Source organism: Chrysochloris asiatica, unplaced genomic scaffold (assembly GCF_000296735.1).
Source record: "Chrysochloris asiatica unplaced genomic scaffold, ChrAsi1.0 scaffold00168, whole genome shotgun sequence".
Taxonomy (NCBI): domain Eukaryota; kingdom Metazoa; phylum Chordata; class Mammalia; order Afrosoricida; family Chrysochloridae; genus Chrysochloris; species Chrysochloris asiatica.
In genome coordinates, this window is record NW_006408686.1 from 6219088 (window position 1) to 6230191 (window position 11104).

The window sequence follows — 11104 nt, forward strand, 5'->3', positions numbered from 1 at the left end:
ATCCATAGGTGTAGGTCAAGTTCATCAAAGTATCAGATTACTCTTTTTTTCCTCTTCTTCTTCTAGTTGAGCTCTGATCATCCAGTCATTGAAGCCAGGTCAAGTGGGTATTATCTGCAAGTGTGGGTGTTCTCTCTTCTTATCAGCTGGATGCTTCACTCTCCACTCTAGTCCTCTATGGCTATTTCACTGACTCTGGGCCCAAGAGTCCCCAGCTCTTGCCACACTGTTGGCCAACCAGGTCTCTACCCAGGTTCACAGGAGTGAACATTTGTAGGGCTTAGGTCGCAGCTTCATTGCTGTTTTTCCCACACTTGCCCTTATCGGTGACAAACGTGATCACCAATCAGAGCGTGTATTCCCATTGAGTCTTAGTCTTGGAAGGAGGTTTGCCCTGAGGGGACCCGACCACTTGCCTTGATGTCTCCTGGGTGAACAACTTGCTTGTTCTTGTTGTAGTCAGTCGGACTGCCATTATTATTTAGTATTTTTCCTGTTGGTCTTTCTTTCAAGAAGTATCTTCTCTTCTTCTAGTGGCTCCAGGCTGGTCTGCGTGTCCTTTCCAGTGGAGATTTCCCACCTCAGAAGGTTCTGGGTGAGGTTCAGGATCATCGTTGCTATATTTTGCATTTATAAAGGTAAATGTAGTTTTTACCATTTGTATCAAATTTTATTTCTTTTGTGATACTCATTTTCTTAGTGTGGAATTTTGATTAATGCTTTGCAAGAACTCTTTATAAATGATAGACATTAAATACTTCTGTTACGTATGTATGTTTCCTAGTTTTTATTGTCAATTATTGCCAATTGCATTTTAATTTTCTTTTCAGTGTACTTCTAAGTATTCAGAAACTTTTTGTTTTTATATAGTCAAATCATGTTGTTGTTGTTAAGTGTCTTCAAGTCAGTTCCAATTGATAGTGACTATGTATAGGGTTTCTGAGGAGTGGCTGGTGACTTTGAACTGCTTACCTTGTGGTTCAAACTGATCTTGTGATCCAGTGCTTATCCTACAGTGCCACACCAGGACTCGAGAGTCAAATCTAGTGCTGTGGTGTCGTTCCAACTCATAGCGACCTTATACAGGGTTTCCGAGGCTGTAAATCTTTATAGGAGCAGAAAACCTCGTCTTTCTCCCACAGCACCACTGATAGTTTCGAACTGCTGACCATGAGATTAGCAGCCCAACTCATAACCACTACAATATCAGGGCTCCTTATGGTCAAATCTTGTTGTTGTTGTTGTTAAGTTGGTTCCAACCCATAGCGATCCTGTATAGGGTTTCCAAGGAGTGACTGGTGAGTTTGAACCAGCAACCTTGTGGATCAAACTGACTTTGCAATCCATAGTCAAACCTGGTGGTGGTGTGCTGTGAAGTCAGTTCTGACTCATAGTTCTGACTAAATGTCCATCAACAACAGATGAATGGATAAACAAAATGTGGTATGCTCACACAATGACCCAATCCACTTCTGGTGGGAATGCAAAATGGCACCATCATTGTGTACAACAGTGTGGTGGGTCCTGAAAAAAAAAAAAAAAGGCAATTGAATTATTACCATAGGATACAGCAATTCCAGTCCTAGATGGATACCCAAAGACTTGAATGCAGAGACTCAAAAATAGATTTGTACCCCAGTGTTCACTGCAGCACTATTCCCAGTAGTCAAAGAGTGGAGACCACCTAAATGCCCATCAATAGATGAGTGGATAGACAAAATGTGGAATACACAGTCAGTGAAATGTTATTCAGGTAGTAGAAGTTTTGAAACATTCGACAGCATGGATTGAGCTTGAAGATATTATGCTGAGCAAAATAAGCCAATCATGAAAGGACAAATACTATATAAAAAGACAAGTGAAGGCAAATATACTCTAGAGACCAAAGTTTATTGGTGGTTACCAGTAGTGGGAGGGAGCAAGGACAGGTAGGTTATTGCTGCTGATGTACTGAGTTTTGGTGTACAGTGATGGAAAAATTGTACTGATTGAGGGTAGGGTTGCATATCTAATGAATTTAATAGATGTTAATCATTTGTTCACCTGTAAAAAGCTGAACTGGCAAAAGTTGTGTGATCAATATACAGTGACCAAAGAAAAGAAAAGATAAGAAATAGCTGTTGAGGTTACTCATGTACAACCAAAATCCTCATGGGATTTGATTCCTTGGTTTGGAGGCTTTGAGACATGGTTTCATGGAACATCCCAGCTAATTGGCTTAATGATTCTGATCTACCTTCTAGTTTGTTGCATAGTGCCTGGGTCTTAAAAGCATTCAAATGGCCATCCAAGATACAGTGGGTCTCTATTCATCTAGAGCAAGAGAGTCAGGAACAGGAGGAGAAAATGAACTACTTACTGTCTCTTCTGCTGTGAGCCCAGGAACATTTGATGGTACCTGGCTAGCATTACTCAGCATTTCAATCCAAGATTCTATAGAAGAATCTTGATCAAAAGTTCCAATCCAGAGCACAATTCTCACAGACTCCAGGCTTTCTAGAAACCTGGGGGCTAGTAAATACCAGAACCTATTAGCCCAAGATAATCTTTAAAGCTTAAACCAAAAGCATCTCTTGAAGTCTTCTTAACACCAAACAATTGTTTAGCTTCATTAGTAAAGAATGTCTGCCTTGAGAGGTTTTCTGAGGCTTTTAATCTTTGCAGGAGCAGAAAACCTCATCTTTCTCCCACGGAGAAGCTGATTGGCTCGAAACGTGAACCTTATGGTTCACAGTCCAGTGCTTATCTGTGTACCCACTGTGCTCCTGGGATCTAGCTATAGGGGATCAAATTGACATCAACCACTGAAAGATTAGAAAGGCCCCTTAAGGAGCAGTAAATTTATGTTAATAGAAGAGAAACACGCACAGAAAGGAAGGTAAGAATTGTTATACAACTCGAAGAATGTACTTAATATCATTATTGATTTGGGATAAATCCAATAAAAAGAAATGAAATTTAAAAGAATTCCTCTTGGAGAGGGGCTGTGTGCTGACAACCACGGGGTAGGCTTGTAGTGTATACCCTTTGGTTGGTTGATGATGCATGGAGGGGATTGTAACCATGGCATTGAAGGATGAATGTAAAACTAATGTTCTCCCATGTCAACTATCATATAATTCACAATAAAACATTTAAAAAACTGTTGGTAAAGATTTTGACACATGAAATAAACATAATTTCCAAAATTGAAAAAAAAAAAGAATTCCTCTCTGTCTCCCTTCCTTTTTTCTCCCTCTGCCACCCATCTGATCACCAGTCAATCTCTGAGCTGCCCCACCCCATCCCTCCCCCACCGCAAGAGATGCCGCTGCCACCCGCAACCAGCCAGCAGTAAATTAGGAGGGCAGGGCAGGAGGGCAGGAGGGAGGAAGGCGGGTCCAGCGACTAGCACAAGGCAACCAGTGGTTATTCCCGCCCAACACCCCACCCTCCTCTTCCCAACCCCCAGTTCCTAACCCCCAGCCCCATATCCTTAGAAGGAGACTCTGCCACCATCTGTGCCATTGAGCAGATGGATCACCATCCTGGAGAAGAGCGTGTTTCAGGATGGGCTGTAACTGTTAGCAGAGCATAAATTCCTGGCCGTAGTGCTGGCAAATCTAGGAGCTGGTCTATAAATCAAGAACTCTTTGACATCGAGGGATCTAGACATCAAGGCATCAGCAGAGATGGTTTGCTATTGATGCTAATGCTCGACAGGAAGTCAAGAACTTTGTTTTGCAGACTATGGACACTGAAACCTACAGGCCTGGTTTTGTCTCTCAATGTGTGGCTGGTATTGCTTGCACAGAGATTCCAGTGAACCAGTGGACAGGAGAACTCATTCCTTAGCTAGTGGCCAATGTCACAAACCCCAACAGCACAGAGCACATGAAGGAGTTGACATTGGAAGCTATTGGTTACACAAACCCTGAGCAGCTACAGGATAAATCCGATGAGATTCTGACTCCCATAATCTATGGAATGAGGAAAGAAGGCCTTAGTAATAATGAAAAGCCAGCCCCTACTAACGCATTCCTGAACTCATTGGAGTTCACCAGAGCAAACTTTGGCAAAGACTCTGAAAGGCGCTTAGTTATGCAGTTGGTCAGTGAAGCCACACGGTGACAGCATTACAGAATCTGGTGAAGATAATGTCCTTGTAGCTTCAGTTGCTGTTGCCAAGCACTGTGGAGTCATATGATCCAGCTCAATGACCTTAAGTCTTGACTCTGCGCAACTCTTTAGAATGGTCTCTGGGAAGTACAGCCTCAAGATGCTTTTCAGCTCTCTGATGTGGTCAGGGCCTTCCTTGCTAAGGATGTTCCAGAGCACAGAGGATGCCCTGATGGCAGTGAAGTGTTGAAAGTGGTGGAAATACTGGGTGGTGAATTCCTAAAATACATGGAGGCCTTCGAACCCTTCCTGAGCAATGGGTTAAAAAATTATGTTGAGTACCAGGTTTGTTCGGCAACTGCGGGCTTGGTGGGAGGCTCATGCCGTACCCTGCAGTCTAACATCTCACCTTTCTGTGGTGAGGTGATATAGCTGCTACTGGAGAATTTGGGGACTGAGAATGTCCACTTCTGAGAAGCCACAAATTCTGTCAGTGTTTGACGATATTGCTTTTGCTATTGGTGGAGAGTTAAAAAAAAAATTACCTTGAGGTAATATTAAATACTCTTCAGCAGGCCTCCTAAATCCAGGTGGACAAGTCAGATTATGACATGGTGGATTGTCTCAATGAGCTAAGGGAAGGCTGTTTGGAAGCCTATCCTGGAATCGTCCAAGGACTGAAGAGAAATCAGGAGAATTGACACCGGCTGTGATGCTGGTCCATCCCAGAGTAGAATGTGTTCTGTCTGTCATTGACCACATTGATGGAGATCAGGATCATGTAGCTTGTGCTGATCAACTGATTGTTGTTATTTGTTGTTAAGTGCCGTTGAGTTGGTTCCGACCCACAGCAACCCCTTTGTAGGGTTTCCAAGGAGCAGCTGGCGAGCTTGAACCGCCGACTTTGAGGTTCAAACTGACCTTGCAGTCCAGTGCATTAGCCCACAGCTTTCATCTCTTGGCTCTTGTGACTAGTACTGCATGAACCTTAGTGTCCAGGTTTCTGGGCTTTCAATTTCTATGGGTAAATACCTAGAATTGGGATTGCGGGGGTTTAACTTTTGGGGGCAACCACCAAGCGGTTCTTCACAGTGACTGTATGTACCATTTGTATTTCCACCAACAATGGGAAAGGGTTCCAGTTTTTCCAGATTCTTACCAAATGGTGACTCTAAAGGACAAACATTGGACTGTGAACCACAAGATCGACAGTTCAAACCCATCAGCAGTTTTGTGCTCCTGCCAAAATTTACAACCTCAGACACAGTACACAGGGTCACTGTGAGTTGGAACCGACTCAACAGCACTTAACAACAACAACAACCAACACCTGTTATTCCTGCCCTTTTTTTTTTATTATGGCCATTCTAGTGGAGGTGACAAGGTATCTCATTGTGGCTTTGAGTTGTATCACCCGAATGATTAAAGACCTTGAACATCTTTTTATATGCTTGTTGGTCATTTGTAAATTCTCTTTGATGAAATATCTGTTCAAGTCCTTTGCCCATTTTTCTATTGGGTTGTTTGTCTTGTTGTTAAATTGTAGGCGTTCCTTAAGTATTCTAGGTATTAAACCCTGAAATGATTCCTCAAAATTTCCCCCCAATATGTAGGCTGTCTCTTCTTCACTTTGTTGATAAAATCCTTTGGTGAACCCAGCTTTGGATTGTGATGGAAATTTTGGTGTACCTATTTCTATTAAAATATGATTTTATTCTTAGCTTAAAGAGGTTTTCATCATAAATATGTGCTGAATTTTATCAAATACAATTTCTAGCATTCATTGAAAAGATTACTTTCTCTGCATTAATCTAGTTATGTAATATGTTCTTGGGAGTCCTGGTGTGGCACTGTAGGATAAACACTGGACTGCCAACCACAAGGTTGGTGTTCAGACCCCCTAGTCACTCCTAGGAAACCCTATACAGGGTTGCTATAGGTTGGAACTGACTCAACAGCACTTAACTGCAACACCAACTCTTTCTGGAAGGAGCTGTGGTGGTGCAGTGGTTAAGTGCTCAGTGGCTAACTGAAAGGTCAGTGGTTCGAACTCACCAGCTGCCCTGCAAGAGAAAGATGAAGTGGTAGTCTGTTTCTACAAAGACCTTTGTTGTTAGGTGCCGTCTAGTCAGCTTCGACTCATAGCGACCCTGTAAAGGGTTTCCAAGGAGCATCAGGTGCGTTTGAACCACCAACCTTATAGTTAGTTATCTGGTGCTTATCCTACAGCACCATACCAGGACTCTTAAACACTGCTGCTGTTTAAATGCCGTCGAGTCGGTTCCGACTCACAGCAACCTTATATAGGGTTTTCAAGGAGCAGACGGTAGGTTTGAACAGCCAACCTCGTGGTTCAAAGTCCATTGCTGATCCTACTGGGCCACACCAGAAGTCAGCTTTGGAAACCCTATGAGGCAGTTCTACTCTGCTCTATGAGTTGAAATTGTCTTGACTCTATGTTACTATGAGTTCATTCAACTATAGCAGGATGTATTTTCTGGGAGGCCTTTGGGTGGTACAAAATGGTTTCTACTTGGCTACTAACCTAAAGGTGAGTGGTTCAAACCCAGCCAGCAGTGCCAAGAAAAAAGGCCTGGCGTCTGCTTCCATATAGGTTACAGTCTACTCTGGAATACATAGGGGGTGGGGGTGGGGGTGGGGAGGGCTTGCTGTGTGTACTGAAAACCTGCAACAACCATCCCTCTCACAGCACTCTCTCCTTCACATCTGGCTTTTTTTGTTGTTTTTTAAAAAAATGTTTTATTGTGAATTAAGTGATAGTTTACATGGGAGAACCTTAGTTTTACATTCATCCTATTGTATATCATTTCATTGCCTTGGTTACAGTCCCCTCCATGCATCATCAACCAACCACAGGGTATACCCTGCAAGCCTGGCCCCCAATCGTCAGCACACAGCCCCTCTCCCTCTCTGGGTCTAGAGTCCCCAGCCGCTCCATCTCTCCATGTCATCATCTCTGCCTTCATCTCTGGCGTCACTATTTCTCTGGGTAGGGTCCCGCTCTCTGTTCTTCTCCCTTGATAGTCCCAGGGACCTCTGCTTCTAGACTGAAAAGTCAATCACTCCCCTCTTTTTGCTACAAAACGTCTACCTTTACATTTCCAACCTTCACAGTCAGTCCTGATAACAATTATTCACTATTGTACCACAGGAGACCTATCCCCATCTCCTTTCCTCAGTCCCGCCTAAACAGATTGGATACTACTCAGTGGAGATTCTACCTTCCTCCACGCCCTCTGGATCTAGGCTCTCTCTCTTGTTTTTTTTTTTAATGTTTTATTGTGAATTCTGTGATAGTTTACATGGGATAACATTAGTTTTACATTCATCCTATTGTATATCGTTTCATTGCCATGGTTACAATCAACCAACCACAGGGCGTCAGCACACAGCCCCTCTCCCTCTCTGGTCTAGAGTTCCCAGCCGCTCTCTCAATTGGCTTTGATAATTCATTGCAATGACCACACAGAAGTCAGATCCCATACTCACAGTTACGGGTTTTGTTAAGTTCACAGGTTACAACAAAATCAGAAAATGTTCAGGGCACGATTCTTGCAGTCTTTCGTCTGCTGTCTGCCCACAGGTAGACCTCTTTCTGGCCCATGGCCCCTGGGCTTGGCCTCTGCCTTGCTTGGCAATGTTACAAAGCTCTGCTGATAAATGCTCACAGGGCGCAGAACTCCCCTATAAGCCTCAGGCTGAAAGCATTCAGCTCTAGCTCTATGGGTCAGCAAACCTAGCACCCCCAATTAAGTGCCTGGAGTACCCCACTATGCAAGCAAGCCTCCTGTCCAAAGTCATTCAGCTTTACTTGCTCCTGGGCTAGGAAGCTCACCTCTCTGTCTCCTGCTCTGACTCTTGGTTTTGTTGCTAAATCTCTGGCTTTCCTCCGGCATCCCAGTTTTCTATTACAGGCTCAAAGAGGTTCAACGCACAGAGATGTTGTTGTTGTTAAATGCTGTCGAGTCGGTTCCGACCCATAGTGACCCTGCACTGTGTTTCCGAGGCTGTAAATCTTTAAGGGAGTAGAAAGCCTCATCTTTCTCCCGCGGAGCGGCTGGTAGTTTCAAACCGCTGACCTTAAGGTTCGCAGCCCGATTCGTAACCACTACGCTACCAGAGCTCCTTTAATGCACAGAGATAGAGGGGTCCAATGGACGAGCTCCACTCCTGGCTCTTCTTTGATGGTAGTGAGCATTCCTTTTGCTTCTGAGATGGCTCGTTTTATACCCAGAAGGATGGCAAAACTGACCAATCACAATTAGCCCTGTTAATGATCACTTACAACTGAATCATAGAGTCCATCAGCAACTCCCCCTACCTTCTCTTACCCAGACCCATCAGAAAAGATTGTTTGGTGGGAATTTACAAAGCTATGGCTAAAAAAGGCATGAAATACTTCACTGAGCTGCATCATGAGTTAGAATACAAATTTTTGGTCTTTCTTTGTTTTTGTTCCTTGTGTGTTTAAATCTTTTTGGAGACAAGTGTAATGTTTTCTGGTTTCCTAGAAAGCAATCTAAGAGTCTAACATTTGCTGTTGTTGCTGTGTGCCGTTGAGTTGGCTCTGACTCATAGTGACCCTGTATGGCGATTACGAGGAGTGCCTGGTGGGTTTGAACCCCCAACCTTGTGGTTAGCAGTCTAGTGCTTGTCCTACAGTGCCACACCAGGACTCCTAGCTTCTAATTTTTAGTAGCATAGAATTAGTCCTTTCTCATAACTCCAGCTGTTTAATTTGTTTTCTACTCATTTTACTTATTATACCTTTATTAGGAAATTTGCTCATTTTATTTTGGACATTTTATTGTGTGTTCTAGGTGAAAATTCACATGCAATTTGTCCATGACATTGGTTGCGATCCCCATTCCCACCCTTTCCAGTCCCTGTTTCCCTGCACCAGCCCTTGCCTTCTCATCCTTGCTTCTGCACAAATTTTGCCTGTTTTGTCTCATGTAGTTGTTTGTTCTGAGAAGCACATTCCTCCTGGGTATTTATTGAGCTATTTATATTTAGCTCAATCTATTATCTGACTGATAATGAATCTATTTAAGTCAGAAATGGCTTAAATAACTTCAGGTTAAGAGGGTGTCTTAGAGCAAGAGTTTTGGGGATTCTTCCAGACGTTAATCAATCAGTCTAGTAAGTCGCTTTTGTTTTCTGTCATGTTCATGTTTTTTATTGGCAAATTGGGTAGCACGTTCATATTTCAGCAAGACAATAAAAAACCTACTTATAGCTTAATCCTGACTTGCATGATTCTGGAGCCATATTTGGAGGTAGCTGGAAAAATAACTGATGAATGTACATACCTCCTTAAAGAATGAATACCATCGCTATTGTGGCTAAGTGCTGTTGAGTCTGTTCTGACTCATAGCCACCCTGTTTAAGGTTTCTGAGGAGCTGCTGGTGGGTTTGAACTACCAACCTTGCAATTCAAACCGACTTTGCGGTTCGGTGCTTATCCTATAGTGCCACAATCTTTCTGTATGTGTGCACATTTTGTCTCCTTCTTGCATATCATGACCCTTCATTTCTTAACTCTCCCAGGCTTTCTCAAGCCTCCATTGCATTTGCACAAGCTGCTTCCTTCTCCAGAAAATTCTCTCCTCACTTATCTGCCTAGAATACCCATACTTTAAGCCTTCATTTCAGTACTACCTCCTCTGTTAAAGTTTCTCATTCTTCCCAGGCTGTCAGCTGTTCCTTCTCTTAAGTACAAAGTGCACCCTCCCATGATAGCAATGAACTTGTATTTATTCAACAAATATTTTTGATGACCTCCTATGTTTAGCAGACACTCTGTAAGGCCATAGGGATGTGGAGACAAAACACAGAATTCACTGTTAGTCTAGATAACTCAGAGAAGTGAAGGGTTATAACTCAGTGTGAATTATCACTCAGAGTGAAGCTAGAACAGAATGTGATAGACCACATGCAATGGACCGTTATGATCTGGGACCAGGGGGTTGACAGAAAGAAAGGAGGCAGATCTTAACTAAATTTTTAAAAAGAGAAGGAAGAAAATTCCATGAAAAAGAATGCATTTGCAGAGGTGTGAGGGAGCTTGAGGGTACTGACTGAGGGAGAGATGTTGCAAATAGGGATACTAAAAAGATTTGGTTTCTGTCGATGAGTTCATTTGGATTTTAACTGATTTTTATGTCTTCTTTGCCTTTAGTATTCTCGTCTTTTTTATGAATTTGAGTTTTGTTCTACATTTTCTCCCATTCTAACCAGGACCCTCTATTGTGTCCCTGGTCAGCAAGGTTGTTAGTGGTAACCAAACATCGTCTAGTACTTCTGATCTCAGGCTAGAAGAAGCTGGGATTTGTGTAGTCTACAGGACCAATGGCTTGCTTCCTGGAAATGTTGGGGTTTTCCACTCTCTTTGCTCACATGGGAAGAGACCAAGAATTGTATCTTAGATGGCCTCTTGCAAGCTTTTAAGAGCCCAGAAACTACTTACCAAACTAAGATGTAAAACATTATGTTTATGAACTATATTATGCCAATTGACCTAAATGTCTCCCAAGACTATGATATTTAGCCTTCGAGTTTATGAGGCGTTTGGATATTTGTAAGAAGTTTTCATAACTGCACATCCTATGTATTCCATTACACATATGCAGTGCATACAAATATGTGTGTACAAATAACCACACCTATGTTGTTACTGTTGATAGGTGCCATTGAGTCAGTTCCCACTCATAGTGACGCTATGCTTAACGGAATGAAGCCCTGCATGGTCCTGCGCCTGCCTCACAATTGCTGTTACACTTGAGCCCATTGCTACTGCCACTATCCCAATCCATCTCATTGGGGGTCTTCATCCTTTTCACTGACCCGCCATTTTACCAACCATAATGTCCTTCTCAAGGGATGGTCTCTCCTGATAGCATGTCCACAGCTTGAAAGATGAAGTCACACCATACTGACTTCTTTAAATTTCGAGGAGATCTGTGCGCATGCGTAGTAGAACCCT

At 42.9% G+C, this 11104-nt stretch overlaps 1 pseudogene; it reads left to right on the plus strand.

Moving 5' to 3' along the window:
• Positions 1-1456: 1456 nt before the first annotated feature.
• Positions 1457-11104, plus strand: part of LOC102827201 — a 21692-nt pseudogene continuing 12044 nt past the window's right edge.